Source organism: Danio rerio, chromosome 4 (assembly GCF_049306965.1).
Source record: "Danio rerio strain Tuebingen ecotype United States chromosome 4, GRCz12tu, whole genome shotgun sequence".
Lineage (NCBI taxonomy): Eukaryota > Metazoa > Chordata > Actinopteri > Cypriniformes > Danionidae > Danio > Danio rerio.
This window is the reverse complement of record NC_133179.1, coordinates 56,411,968-56,427,220: the sequence shown is the minus strand read 5'-3', so window position 1 is coordinate 56,427,220 and position 15,253 is coordinate 56,411,968. Positions and strand designations below refer to the sequence as shown.

General features: G+C 38.3%; 2 protein-coding genes and 9 non-coding genes across 13 annotated transcripts in view; all 11 read right to left on the bottom strand.

Moving 5' to 3' along the window:
• LOC137491103 (uncharacterized) overlaps positions 1-15,253 on the bottom strand; it is a 1,183,352-nt gene that overhangs the window by 922,578 nt on the left and 245,521 nt on the right. The gene's annotated exons all lie outside the window — the stretch shown is intronic.
• The window catches only part of LOC137489733 (uncharacterized), a 281,585-nt gene that overhangs the window by 62,425 nt on the left and 203,907 nt on the right, over positions 1-15,253 (bottom strand). The window lies entirely within an intron of this gene.
• On the bottom strand, positions 10,541-10,614 carry trnat-ugu (transfer RNA threonine (anticodon UGU)). Its single transcript has one exon. It is a non-coding gene; the product is annotated as a tRNA-Thr (tRNA).
• trnat-agu (transfer RNA threonine (anticodon AGU)) lies at positions 11,883-11,956 on the bottom strand. Its single transcript has one exon. It is a non-coding gene; the product is annotated as a tRNA-Thr (tRNA).
• trnat-ugu (transfer RNA threonine (anticodon UGU)) lies at positions 12,143-12,216 on the bottom strand. Its single transcript has one exon. It is a non-coding gene; the product is annotated as a tRNA-Thr (tRNA).
• On the bottom strand, positions 12,892-12,980 carry trnar-ucu (transfer RNA arginine (anticodon UCU)). The gene is given in 2 exon segments: positions 12,892-12,927; positions 12,944-12,980. It is a non-coding gene; the product is annotated as a tRNA-Arg (tRNA).
• trnat-ggu (transfer RNA threonine (anticodon GGU)) lies at positions 13,067-13,140 on the bottom strand. The gene has a single exon. It is a non-coding gene; the product is annotated as a tRNA-Thr (tRNA).
• On the bottom strand, positions 13,415-13,488 carry trnat-agu (transfer RNA threonine (anticodon AGU)). Its single transcript has one exon. It is a non-coding gene; the product is annotated as a tRNA-Thr (tRNA).
• Positions 13,675-13,748, bottom strand: trnat-ugu (transfer RNA threonine (anticodon UGU)). Its single transcript has one exon. It is a non-coding gene; the product is annotated as a tRNA-Thr (tRNA).
• On the bottom strand, positions 14,496-14,584 carry trnar-ucu (transfer RNA arginine (anticodon UCU)). The gene is given in 2 exon segments: positions 14,496-14,531; positions 14,548-14,584. It is a non-coding gene; the product is annotated as a tRNA-Arg (tRNA).
• Positions 15,022-15,095, bottom strand: trnat-agu (transfer RNA threonine (anticodon AGU)). Its single transcript has one exon. It is a non-coding gene; the product is annotated as a tRNA-Thr (tRNA).

The window sequence follows — 15,253 nt, the reverse complement described above, 5'->3', positions numbered from 1 at the left end:
AAACTTTTATATAAAAAAAAAAAGCTCAATACTTTTTCCAGACTCTCCACAGTAAAATCATCAGAGTTAAATTTACTCAGTTCAGCAGTTGAAGTTAATGAGACAATGATGGGGTTAATTAAGTATTGAGCACTGATGATGAACACCTGCTGTTAATAAGCACAAACAGAGAAGAGAAACACAAAACTACATCTACCTTCAGTCGCAGCCGTATATAAAATAAACTAAATAAAACACATCAAATCTTTCAAAATCTCAGCAGAGCACCATTAAGCAACTCCACAAACTGCAGCTTTACTTATTAACAACCTGTTTGGCCTTATTTCTGCCAACCTCTACAAAATTACATATAGATAATATTAATAATTAACTAAGTCATTTTTTACAACAGCAATAAAAAAAAAATAAAAAAAAACACTTTTTGTGTTTAAGCTGTCACCATTGAGGAGAACAGTAGCTGCTTTACTTGGACTCTGACTCGATTGCTAATGTTTGTTTCTCTTTGCTTGCCAAATAGTGTATAGTGGCAAACATTGTATAAAGAGAGCAATTGTGCTCTGGATAATTGACTCTATGGTGGTTTAGTCAATGGTCAAATCAGTAAAATTGGTTTTGACCTATTAAGTTTAAATACTGTTGTATCACAAAAGGAGCACTGTATAAAGAAAACGGAGCTCACCAGTACTTTTCTTCAGGTCATAAAACACATTGAACATCTGAAACACTTAAAACACACAGACATAAAGAATCAGAGTATGTTTCTAAAATATGGTGATTTTTTTTTTTTTTTTCTACAGTGCATGCTGGGAACTATGGATGAATGTCGTATGATTCTCTTACCATGCACTGCAACCAAAAATAAATAAACCTCTAACCACTTTTGAGATTGATACGCTGATTATTGATGTCTGTGTCTCTGAATTGATTCAGATGCTCAATGTGTTTCAATAAATATAAAACCCCAGCTGAGGTTCATTCTCCTGATAAACACTGATTTTTGCACTTCTGTGATAAAGCATCATTTTAACATAATCTCTTATACAGTTACTCATGTCAAGAGTAAGAATCAATACAGGAGCAGTCAACTTGATCACATTTGCTCTCATTATACTTGATCTGGCAAGCAAAGTAAAAAATTGAACATTAGAAATTGAGTCCAAGTAAATCAATCACTTTTCTCCACGATGGTGACATCAGGGGGAAAAAAACGTTTTTTTTTTTGTTTTTTTTTGTAAAATGTAAAGAACTAAAACAGTTATTTTTCAATAAATCTCATGTGAACATCTGACAGAAATAAAGTCAATCAGGTAAACAATGAGCAAACAGCAGGTGTTCATCATCAGTGCTCAATCATCACTTAATTAACCCCATCATTGTCTCATTAACTTTAACTGCTGCTGAGTAAATTTAGAGAGGGATCAAATATTCTCTGAACTGAGTAAATTTTACTCTGAGGATTTTGCCGTGTAACCATTACTATAAAATAAATATTCAACACAAATGTCAATTACCAGTAAGAAATGAAACAGTTGGAACAGTCAGGAACAGTTGTATTTAATATCCGAGTGCTTTTAAGGACTAAACTTACCTGAAATTGGCGAAAGCAGCCGCATGAGCAGCTTTGTTGACAGGCAGAATGAGTGCCGTTGTTTAAGGATTTAGGGAATCGACTTTAAAAGAGTCGATTCCTCGATTCCTTAATGGACCTAGTGCTGGAATTGACTTGAAGACAGGAATCGACTTCCAGAAACGAGTATGTTTTTTTTTAAACTCTCCAGAATGAAGCAGTTACACGCTACACTATACAGTTATAATGCTCATTCTTGAGCACGATGAACATAGAAGACACGTTTTACGCGTTTGCTTTTGAATTTTGAGACCACCAGCACTAGCTATTAGAATTAGTGCTGCGGGAGTGCTCTTGGTAAAGTTATTATGTGACCATAGAATGACCAAAACAGAACGTCCTCCTTAAGTCATATTGGAAACGTTATTATATGACTAAAAGAGGACCATGTGAAAACGTTCTGGTAATGTTAGAAAGGTTGTCTTTGTAACGTCATTATGTGACCATATAATGACCAAAACAGAACGTTCTCCTCAAGTCATACTGGGAACGTTATTGTATGACTAAATGAGGACCATGTGAAACGTTCTGTTAATGTTAGAAAGGTTCTCTTTATAACGTTATTATGTGACCATATAATGACCAAAACAAAACGTCCTCCTGAAGTCATACTGGGAACGTTATTTTATGACTAAAAGACAACGTTTTGGTTCCAACATGGCGACGAGCTAGACAGACGTGCAACTCAACGCTCTTACCACAGACGGCCAGAATTTAAACTTTAAGAAACTTTTAGATATTAAACTGACGAAATAGCCTCCGAGTTCAACCCCGGTCATAAAAAAAAAAATTGCTTCGCCATGGCAAATCGAAGAAATACAAGGAAGAATCCAGAGGAAAGTCCTGACGGTGACGAAGCTAACGGTAGCGCCAAGCTAACAAGTGAAGCTACAACGAACAACGAGGAAAACGATGTGATGAATGCTCTCGCAGACATGAAACACTTTTTCACATCTCAATTTGAAGGCGTTCTGAATGCTATTCAAGGAATTAAAAATGAAATCTCCGAATTTGGCGGCAGATTAGCAGAGGCTGAACATCGAATTAGTGATACCGAGGATAATGTGGATAAGCTACATGAAAACTCTGGAAAGCGGAGTTGTAACACTCAGCACGGACCTGGATGACTTAGAAAACCGTAATCGCCGTTGCAATCTCCGGCTAGTCAACCTACCCGAAAAAGCGGAAGGGACGGACGCGGCAAACTTTCTAGAAAAGTGGCTTACTGATGTGTTTGGAGCATCTACTTTCCCGACTCCAGTGATTATTGAAAGAGCGCACAGAATCGGCAGGCTTCAGGCAAAGCCTCAGCAATACCCGCGAATACTGATCATGAAATTCCTCAACTTTCGTGACCGACAGAGAGTAATACAGGCTGCCAGAGAGATGGGAATTGTGAAATTTCGAGTAGGGGGAGGCTGCAGACTTGGATCCAGACAGATCTACGGCCCAAGCAGTTTTACGGTCCAGGCAGTTTTACGCCCCTGTTGTTCCTGTTGTGTCCAGTAGAGGGAGGTAGTAGAGTGTTATTTTAAGCCTCCAGAACTTTATCTCACCCAACCAAACGCGACACGATGAAGAGGTGTCTATGTTAAATACGTGTTTAAAACAAGAAACTTAAACCTTTTTTTTTAATTAGATTAAGATCGATTTGAGTGTATGTCAACACAAACAAATTGGTGTAATATAATAGCAATGTGTTAGTTTGACTCAATTTTAGGTAACTATGTGCAGGTAAGCTACATGTTCTACATCAACAAAAGAGTAAAATAACATTAACCTACATAAGAAAGTGTGTTATGTAGGGTAATTTTCTTTTACCTTTTTGTCTCAGCAAGGGAGTAATTATTATATATTTAATAATTTTTTAAAGATATATATTTTCTCATAGATTAGACAATACACTTGCATGGTCTGGGTTGTTAGCCAAATCTACACTCCAACTACACTATTCCTCCAAATTTGACTTTCTTAAATATTGAAATAAATCTAAACAGGTCTGAAAATTTAATAGATTTTATTTTAAATTTTAAAATTGCATTACTTTCAATTACAATCAATGTAATGCAATCCTGTTCTAATTTAAACAATTAAATTGTTTAAATCATATATCTATAAATGCATATAGAAACTCCCAATTATAAATGGTCTACTCATTTTTGGTCATATAGCTATACAGTACATTTTATATATTACCAATGAAGTTTGAATTGCACATGCAATCATATTGTTTATACCTTATTGTTTCATAATATTTATTGTAACAATACCTCTGCATTCTTATCAAAGCACATCATTACTCCAAATTACACTGTATTGTTTGGTTATAATTTTGTTATTTTCAAAATGCAAATTTATATATGAACAATACAACAAATGCGTATCTCTATATGAAAACGTATAGCTTGGCAACAATTAACCATTACACTATCCAACAACTTGTGTTTTTAATTTTTCTAATTAAATGAATCTAAATTAATTTGCAATTGGGCTTTTGCATATCTGGAATTATTTGGTGAGTGTATCAATTCTGCATATTACATAGTGAGTTTATAACTCACTTTATGATACATTAACTTGGCGTTCATATTTAGCGTAATCTAATTTAAAACATACATTTATGAACAGGACATTTAATAATCTGAGAGTGTTGACTTCAAATATATTATGTGGCCATGAATCTTTCATCCCCCCTACTGGACGCATCAGGAACAACAGGGGCATAAAACTGTGGGGCGTAAAACTGCCTGGGCCGTAAACTGCCTAGATCCAAGTCTGCAGACGCCCCATATAGGAAATTTCAGGAGCACAAGGTGATGTTTTTCCCGGACTTCTCGGTAGCGGTGAGGAAACAACGAAAGCAATTCGATGATGTGAAGAAACGACTCCAGGTACTAAATATTCCTTACAGATTTATGTATCCTGCCAAACTGAGCTTCATGCGTAAGGGCCAGTGGAGGATCTGTGAGACGCCAGAGGATGTACAGAAGTGTATTGAAGAATTCGGAGAAACATCAGGATAGTAAAGACAAATTTCAAATAGTTGGCTGAATGTTCAACTATTTTATTTTTCAAAGCTATTATCATAAATCAAGGTAATTAACCGCGAACACGTAACGTGACAATTATTCACCTACTGTATAATGGCCGGTTAAAAACAAATAGGCCTATATTTAAATGCAAGTCAGTTCAATGATTGTTTGAAGAAAATGTTTGATTATTCTTGATGTTCCATTTCATTAGGTTGTCTGTGGGTAGGGCAATGTCCAATGACTCTTTTATTGCTAGCCAAGGATGTGTTCCTAGTAATACGACCATCCAGGCCTGTTGAAGAATCTTTGCAATATGATGGGAAAGAGATAGATACCGGCTGGTTCTGTTCAAATGGGGTAAACGCCGGTTTGTTAAGGTTTTTCTTTTCCCTTTTTCCCCCTGTTTTTTTTCCTTTTCTTTTTTCTTTTTCTTTAATGGGCAATTTTTTTTCTCTTTTTTTGTATTTATTTCTTTTATTAATTTTTGCATTATGATTATGGACATATGGACATGTAATATTCCTAAGTATGTCAAGTGAATCTAAGTTAACATTTATATCCTGGAATGTTAGGGGGTTGGGTAAACTTTCAAAGTTAAAACAAGTCATGACTAGACTTAAAACATTTAAAGCACCTACTGTATTTCTACAAGAAACCCATCTTTTGTCTAACGAATTACTAAAAGTACGTAGAAGATGGCCAGGTAAAGTAATCTCTGCTTCATATGCATCTAACTCAAGGGGTGTATTAATTCTGATACACAAAGCCATTCCATTTAAAGTGTCAAAAGTGATTGCAGATAAATTCGGCAGATATTTAATTGTTCAAGGCTTTCTTATAGATAATAATATTACCCTTGTAAATGTGTATGGACCCAACTCTGACAGTCCAGAATTTTTTGAGAACTTGTTCTTAATCTTGGCCTCGCAACCTGGCTATTTAATTATAGGAGGAGATTTTAATGTGACATTAAACCCACATTTAGATCGATACAATAGTAAAGAGATGGCTCACACACAAAGTAAGAAAAAACTTAATAGTTTTATAGAGGAACTTGATTTATGTGATCCATGGAGGAGAAAATATCCAAACAAAACTGAATATTCATGTTGTAGTTCATCATTAAAATCATATTCACGAATAGACTATTTTTTAATCTCCAATAATTTATTCCATCAAATTGTTGACTGCTCCTATGAGGCTATTGTAATTTCAGACCATGGTCAAGTAAAACTTGTATATAATGTTTCAAAAATGATAAAAGGGCCTTGTAGATGGAGATTTCATCCAAGATGGCTTCATGATCCAAAATTTATGGAGTTCATTGGTACTCAAATTGATTTATTTTTTAAAACTAATCTGAAAGAAACATCTGCATCTATAAGATGGGAAGCCTTTAAGGCTTATATAAGGGGCCAAATGATAAGCTACACAAGCTCTGTCAATAGAAAAAGGAAAATGGAATTCGGAAATTAGAAGAAGATATATATTCAGATTTGGCAAATCCCAACATACTTAAACTGGAGCTGCTTATTCTAAGAGCAAAATATAATGAAATATCTGCAACAAAAGCTGAAGCCAGTTTAATCCGTCTTAAACAAACATTTTATAAGAATGGAGAAAAGGCAAGTAGACTTTTGTCTTGGCAGATAAAACAATTACAATCAAGTAAAGCTATACATAATATTTATACAACAGCTGGTAATCTGACTTCAGACCCAGATGAGATTAATGAAACTTTTTCCAAATTCTTCCAAACGCTATACAATACAGAATCATCAGAATGCAGCATGGACCAAACTTTATTTTTAGATGATCTTTTGATTCCTTCTATAAGCATTGAAACCAAAAAAGAACTGGAGGAACCTCTAACTAGTAAAGAAATTTTAAATGGTATTGTGAATATGAAAAGTGGTAAAACAGCTGGACTAGACGGGATACCAATTGATATATATAAAGCCTTTAAAGATAAATTAGCAGTTCCTTTGTTAGAAATGTATGAAGAGTCGATGTTGGAGGGCTGTCTTCCTCCTTCTCTAAGAGCTGCATTAATAACACTCATTCCTAAACCCCATAAACCCTTAGACAGATGTGAATCATACAGGCCAATTTCGTTAATGAACTCCGATGCCAAAATTATAGCCAAGATTTTAGCCCTTCGATTGGAAGCTCATCTACCATCCCTAATAGGAATGGACCAAAATGGCTTTGTTCGAAACAGACAGGCCTTTCATAACATCAGGCGAGTACTAAATATCGTTCATGAGATGGATGGCTCTAAAGATACAGGTATTTTATCGTTAGATGCAGAAAAAGCATTTGACAGAGTCGAATGGTCCTATTTATTTGACATACTCAGCCGTTTTGGATGTGGACAGAATTTTTGCCAGTGGGTGAAGACCTTGTATCAAAGTCCATCTGCAGAAGTAATTACCAATAACTTAATCTCCAAACCATTTAATCTATATCGTGGCACACGTCAAGGCTGTCCACTTTCTCCTTTATTATTTGTAATGACTTTGGAACCTTTGGCAATAGCAATTAGAACTCACCCATCTATAAAGGGAATTGAAATTGCAGGTGTAGAGCATCGGATATCTCTCTACGCAGACGATATTGTTTTATTTTTAACAAAACTTAAAGATTCAATACCAAATCTTAACAAATTGATTAATAAATTTGGAAAATTTTCAGGTTACAAAGTTAACTATTCAAAGTCATCTATCCTCTTTCCTAATGAACAGGAGAGACAAAATCCAGTAATACAACACCCTTATGAAACTTCTGTAGACGGATTTGGATATTTGGGAATCAAAGTTACTCCACAAGTAAAAAATCTTATCTCAGCCAATTATACTCCTCTGATAACTCAGGTAAACGAAAGTTTGAACAGATGGATGTCTCTTCCTCTCACTATTGGAAGGGTGAATACCATTAAAATGAATATTCTCCCTAAATTTCTATATTTGTTTCAGTCAATCCCCCTGACCCCTCCTCCTTCCTTTTTCTCAAATATGAAAAAGGCATTTATTAAATTTATTTGGAATAATAGACGCTCAAGGCTTCGCTTATTACTCCTGTATCTTCCTTATGAACGAGGCGGGCTGCGACTCCCTAATCTTTTTTGGTATTTTAAGGCAGCTCAGCTAAGATCTGCATGTTATTGGTTTGCTGGCTCACCTAGCATTCCATTGATACAGATTGAAAGAAAATGTACAGGCAATTTGAGTCTTGACACATATTTATACTCTGCTTCTTTAAAGAAACTCAAACAAAATACATCTAACCCATTTGTGAGAGCCACTATTTTATCATGGCATGAGTCACAGGTTGAGCTGGGAGAAACCCCGGTACTTTCTAAATTCTCTCCCATTTGGGGTAATGCATTATTCGTACCAGGGAAATCAGACAAGGGTTTTAAGCTTTGGTTCCAGAAAGGCTTGCAAAAGATATCAGATCTTTATGAAGATAATATATTGATGTCCTTTGAAACCTTAAAGGAAAGATATAAAATTCCTCAGTCTCATTTTTTTAAGTATCTTCAGATCCGTAATTTTATAAGATCTAAAAATCATTCATATTAGTGTCCGACCCTAAGTAGTTTAGAAGAAATTGCAGTTAAAGATCCCAGTGCCAAATACAAAATTTCTACACTATATAGCAGATTTGTTAATGCTTCCAAAGAATCTACAAATCATAAAAGACTGGCTTGGATTGAAGACTTTCAAATAGATATTACAGAAAATGAATGGGAAGAAAGTTGTCTTCAAGCGCAAACATTATCAATCAATACCCGTTTTAAATTAATCCAATATAATTGGGTAATGAGAACATATATAACACCAGAAATGTTAAATAAATTTAATAGAAATATTCTGGACATTTGTGGAAAATGTTTGACTTACAAGGGCACACTGTTCCATTGTGTTTGGCAATGTGAGCACTTGCAATTCTTTTGGAAAGAAATAATTGGTGTAATCTCTAAAACTATTGGTAAAGAAATCCCTGTTTGCCCTAAAATCTGTATCCTTGGTCTTTTCCCACCTGCCTTATCGCTGAAGTCATATGAACAGAAGTTTATAAATCTGTGTCTATTACATGCGAAGCGCCTGATTGCCATTCACTGGAAAAGTTCTCATGCTCCATCTTTGTCACTCTGGATTAAGGAAATGTCTTCCTGTATAGCAATGGAAAGGTTGACTTATTCAATCAAACAAAAAATGCACATATTCTACAAGATTTGGGACTTCTTCCTTTATTTTTTAAATAACAGTGCACTGACTGTTTAGTAATCCCAAACAATGTGACTGTTAAAATACACTGTTTGTAATGACTAACTTTAATATACTTTCACTGGAATGTATATGTTGAAATGTCAATTTTTTAATGGTATTTATTTTTTATATATTTTTAATTTTTAACAAAATTGCCCTTTTTATTTTTATCTTTAAGTTTATTTTAGTTAATCTTTATTTTCTATTTATTTGTTTTTGTATTACTTTCCTCGCATGAGAATGCATTTTTTTATTCTATTCCTTTCTTTTTTTAATTTTTAATTTTTATTTTGAACGTCGGGATGGGGCGGGAGTTCTTTGATTGGTATTTGGTTACTAATACAGTAAGAATGTATCACACCTTTCTGAAACAATAAAAGTGTTTAAAAAAAAAAAAAAAAAAAGAAAGCCACTCTCCCATAATCTGAGGGAAAGGTGCAGTTTGGATTTGAACCTAGCACCTGCTGTTCCCAAGACAGGTGCTCTGGCCAACTTAGTCTTAACACTAAAAGAAAAAACCTCTGGATACGATACTTCCAAACGCAGTTTCATCTAAGACAGTGGGGGGGGAAGCAAAATTTACTGTGCTTTCTACTCAGTTACTTTGCACATGCATAAAGAGGCTTTTGTACGACAAATCCAAAAGGCGTGATCTCAACAATAGGTGGCAGTTACTTTTCCCCAAAACCACAGGTTGCCGACGAGTCATTCCTCAAGCCCACTAGGCCCTACACCGTTTCCTAATCTCCCTTATTTAAAACAGCTCAATTAAGTCATCGGCTTTATTGTAGAGTACCCCTAGTATCTGAGCCTGCACTGCGCAATGAAAGAAAGAAGCAAAACGGGATGGACAGATGCCTAAAATGTTAGAAACGCACCACACCTTAAGTCAGTGAAGAAAAAGAGCAAAGCTTGCGACTCTGGTGGGACTCGAACCTAAGTGAACCTAACTAGAGCCTAAATGTGCTGCTTCCTCTAGAACTGTTGGACAGAAAGCACTTTTTAGTACTCTCTGGCCCATGAAAGAACAGCCAACTGCGGACAAGGCACTGCTGGAATTCAAAGCCAGGATCTCCTGTTTACTAGACAGGCACTTTGACCAACTAAGCCACAGCGCCAAACGACCTTGACACAGGCTAAATGTTTAATTCCAAAAAATAAAAAAAAACTAACAACGGTAGCGCTGCATGTGGGAATGTCTGGACTTGAAATATTAAAGTCCAATTGGTTAGGCATTACCACACTATGCTATATAAAGGCATCGTCCAAAGCCCTCTTGAACGAGCAGCGTTTTTAAGGATTTGAGTGTTGTTAAGAAACCGACTGCTAAACATCCCGCTGCGTAAACACTCGTTACTCTTAACAAAAGCAAACACAAAACCTGTACATTAGGCACTGCAGGGATTTGAACCCAGGATCTCCTGTTTGAATAGGAGGCAAGACGTTTTTGCACACAGAGACCAAAAAAAGACAGCAAGTCTTAAAATGGCAAGCAAAGAGGTTGTTTAACTCTATTTGTCGCACTATTCATTACGCCTCAAAGCTATACAATTTTATAATTCATTCCGGTGAGCTCTATAAAACAAGCACACGCACCACCTGGACTAAGGCGCTGCTGGGATTTGAGCCCAGGATCTCCTGTTTACAAGACAGGCACTTTGACCAGCTAAGCCACAGCGCCACAGAAATTCACAAGAAGAGACATTTGCCCGATAACAAAAATCGAAGAAGGAAAAATAATACACAACAAAAACCAGCATGTCAGGATGCAGAAAATGCTGACAAGCCGGACGCGGTCTTTTAGAGTCTGGATGATCATGTCTCAAGCCTGACCATGTCATCCAAACCCAGAGTCAGCTCGGAAAATGGAAATCAGGACAAACATATGCTATCGGCCATTGAAAGAGTTTCAGATCAGAAAGCCACTCTCCCATAATCTGAGGGAAAGGTGCAGTTTGGATTTGAACCTAGCACCTGCTGTTCCCAAGACAGGTGCTCTGGCCAACTTAGTCTTAACACTAAAAGAAAGAACCTCTGCATACAATACTTCCAAACGCAGTTTCATCTAAGACAGTGGGGGGGAAGCAAAATTTACTGTGCTTTCTACTCAGTTACTTTGCACATGCATAAAGAGGCTCTTGTACGACAAATCCAAAAGGCGTGATCTCAACAATAGGTGGCAGTTACTTTTCCCCAAAACCATAGGTTGCCGACGAGTCATTCCTCAAGCCCACTAGGCCCTACACCGTTTTCTAATCTCCCTTATTTAAAACAGCTCAATTAAGTCATCGGCTTTATTGTAGAGTACCCCTAGTATCTGAGCCTGCACTGCGCAATGAAAGAAAGAAGCAAAACGGGATGGACAGATGCCTAAAATGTTAGAAACGCACCACACCTTAAGCCAAGGAAGAAAAAGAGCAAAGCTTGCGACTCTGGTGGGACTCGAACCCACGACCTTTGAATGGCTCAGCTCACAGCCTAAAAGTCCAATGCGCTATCCATTGCGCCACAGAGCCTAAGTGCTCTGCTTCCTCTAGAACTGTCGGACAGAAAGCACTTTTTAGTACTCTCTGGCCCATGAAAGAACAGCCAACTGCGGACAAGGCACTGCTGGAATTCAAAGCCAGGATCTCCTGTTTACTAGACAGGCACTTTGACCAACTAAGCCACAGCGCCAAGCGACCTTGACACAGGCTAAATGTTTAATTCCAAAAAAAAAAAAAAAAACTAACAACGGTAGCGCTGCATGTGGGAATGTCTGGACCTGAAATATTAAAGTCCAATTGGTTAGGCATTACCACACTATGCTATATAAAGGCATCGTCCAAAGCCCTCTTGAACGAGCAGCGTTCTTAAGGATTTGAGTGTTGTTAATAAACCGACTGCTAAACATCCCGCTGCGTAAACACTCGTTACTCTTAACAAAAGCAAACACAAAACCTGTACATTAGGCACTGCTGGGATTTGAACCAAGAATCTCCTGTTTACTAGACAGGCGCTTTGACCAACTAAGCCACAGCGCCAACGCTGAATAGGAGGCAAGACGTTTTTGCACACAGAGACCAAAAAAAGACAGCAAGTCTTAAAATAGCAAGCAAAGAGGTTGTTTAACTCTATTTGTCGCACTATTCATTACGCCTCAAAGCTATACAATTTTATAATTCATTCCGGTGAGCTCTATAAAACAAGCACACACACCACCTGGACTAAGGCGCTGCTGGGATTTGAGCCCAGGAACTCCTGTTTACAAGACAGGCGCTTTGACCAGCTAAGCCACAGCGCCACAGAAATTCACATGAAGAGACATTTGCCCGATAACAAAAATCGAAGAAGAAAAAATAATACACAACAAAAACCAGCATGTCAGGATGCAGAAAATTCTGACAAGCCGGACGCGGTCTTTTAGAGTCTGGATGATCATGTCTCAAGCCTGACCATGTCATCCAAACCCAGAGTCAGCTCGGAAAATGGAAATCAGGACAAACATATGCTATCGGCCATTGAAAGAGTTTCAGATCCGAAAGCCACTCTCCCATAATCTGAGGGAAAGGTGCAGTTTGGATTTGAACCTAGCACCTGCTGTTCCCAAGACAGGTGCTCTGGCCAACTTAGTCTTAACACTAAAAGAAAAAACCTCTGCATACAATACTTCCAAACGCAGTTTCAGAAATCCGAAGAAATCCAAAAGGCGTGATCTCAACAATAGGTGGCAGTTACTTTTCCCCCAAAACCACAGGTTGCCGACGAGTCATTCCTCAAGCCCACTAGGCCCTACACCGTTTTCTAATCTCCCTTATTTAAAACAGCTCAATTAAGTCATCGGCTTTATTGTAGAGTACCCCTAGTATCTGAGCCTGCACTGCGCAATGAAAGAAAGAAGCAAAACGGGATGGACAGATGCCTAAAATGTTAGAAACGCACCACACCTTAAGTCAAGGAAGAAAAAGAGCAAAGCTTGCGACTCTGGTGGGACTCGAACCCACAAGCTTTGAATGGCTCAGCTCACAGCCTAGAAGTCCAATGCGCTATCCATTGCGCCACAGAGCCTAAGTGCTCTGCTTCCTCTAGAACTGTCGGACAGAAAGCACTTTTTAGTACTCTCTGGCCCATGAAAGAACAGCCAACTGCGGACAAGGCACTGCTGGAATTCAAAGCCAGGATCTCCTGTTTACCAGACAGGCACTTTGACCAACTAAGCCACAGCGCCAAACGACCTTGACACAGGCTAAATGTTTAATTCCAAAAAAATAAAAAAAAAACTAACAACGGTATCGCTGCATGTGGGAATGTCTGGACTTGAAATATTAAAGTCCAATTGGTTAGGCATTACCACACTATGCTATATAAAGGCATCGTCCAAAGCCCTCTTGAACGAGCAGCGTTCTTAAGGATTTGAGTGTTGTTAAGGAACCGACTGCTAAACATCCCGCTGCGTAAACACTCATTACTCTTAACAAAAGCAAACACAAAACCTGTACATTAGGCACTGCTGGGATTTGAACCCAGGATCTCCTGTTTACTAGACAGGCGCTTTGACCAACTAAGCCACAGCGCCAACGCTGAATAGGAGGCAAGACGTTTTTGCACACAGAGACCAAACAAAGACAGCAAGTCTTAAAATGGCCAGCAAAGAGGTTGTTTAACTCTATTTGTCGCACTATTCATTACGCCTCAAAGCTATACAATTTTATAATTCATTCCGATGAGCTCTATAAAACAAGCACACGCACCACCTGGACTAAGGCGCTGCTGGGATTTGAGCCCAGGATCTCCTGTTTACAAGACAGGCGCTTTGACCAGCTAAGCCACAGCGCCACAGAAATTCACAAGAAGAGACATTTGCCCGATAACAAAAATCGAAGAAGGAAAAATAATACACAACAAAAACCAGCATGTCAGGATGCAGAAAATGCTGACAAGCCGGACGCGGTCTTTTAGAGTCTGGATGATCATGTCTCAAGCCTGACCATGTCATCCAAACCCAGAGTCAGCTCGGAAAATGGAAATCAGGACAAACATATGCTATCGGCCATTGAAAGAGTTTCAGATCAGAAAGCCACTCTCCCATAATCTGAGGGAAAGGTGCAGTTTGAATTTGTACCTAGCACCTGCTGTTCCCAAGACAGGTGCTCTGGCCAACTTAGTCTTAACACTAAAAGAAAAAACCTCTGCATACGATACTTCCAAACGCAGTTTCATCTAAGACAGTGGGGGGGGAAGCAAAATTTACTGTGCTTTCTACTCAGTTACTTTGCACATGCATAAAGAGGCTCTTGTACGACAAATCCAAAAGGCGTGATCTCAACAATAGGTGGCAGTTACTTTTCCCCAAAACCACAGGTTGCCGACGAGTCATTCCTCAAGCCCACTAGACCCTACACCGTTTTCTAATCTCCCTTATTTAAAACAGCTCAATTAAGTCATCGGCTTTATTGTAGAGTACCCCTAGTATCTGAGCCTGCACTGCGCAATGAAAGAAAGAAGCAAAACGGGATGGACAGATGCCTAAAATGTTAGAAACGCACCACACCTTAAGCCAAGGAAGAAAAAGAGCAAAGCTTGCGACTCTGGTGGGGCTCGAACCCACAAGCTTTGAATAGCTCAGCTCACAGCCTAGAAGTCCAATGCGCTATCCATTGCGCCACAGAGCCTAAGCGCTCTGCTTCCTCTAGAACTGTCGGACAGAAAGCACTTTTTAGTACTCTCTGGCCCATGAAAGAACAGCCAGCTGCAGACAAGGCACTGCTGGAATTCAAAGCCAGGATCTCCTGTTTACTAGACAGGCACTTTGACCAACTAAGCCACAGCGCCAAGCAACCTTGACACAGGCTAAATGTTTAATTCCAAAAAAAAAAAAAAAAAAAACTAACAACGGTAGCGCTGCATGTGGGAATGTCTGGACCTGAAATATTAAAGTCCAATTGGTTAGGCATTACCACACTATGCTATATAAAGGCATCGTCCAAAGCCCTCTTGAACGAGCAGCGTTCTTAAGGATTTGAGTGTTGTTAATAAACCGACTGCTAAACATCCCGCTGCGTAAACACTCGTTACTCTTAACAAAAAGCAAACACAAAACCTGTACATTAGGCACTGCTGGGATTTGAACCAAGGATCTCCTGTTTACTAGACAGGCGCTTTGACCAACTAAGCCACAGCGCCAACGCTGAATAGGAGGCAAGACGTTTTTGCACACAGAGACCAAACAAAGACAGCAAGTCTTAAAATATCAAGCAAAGAGGTTGTTTAACTCTATTTGTCGCACTATTCATTACGCCTCAAAGCTATACAATTTTATAATTCATTCCAGTGAGCTCTAT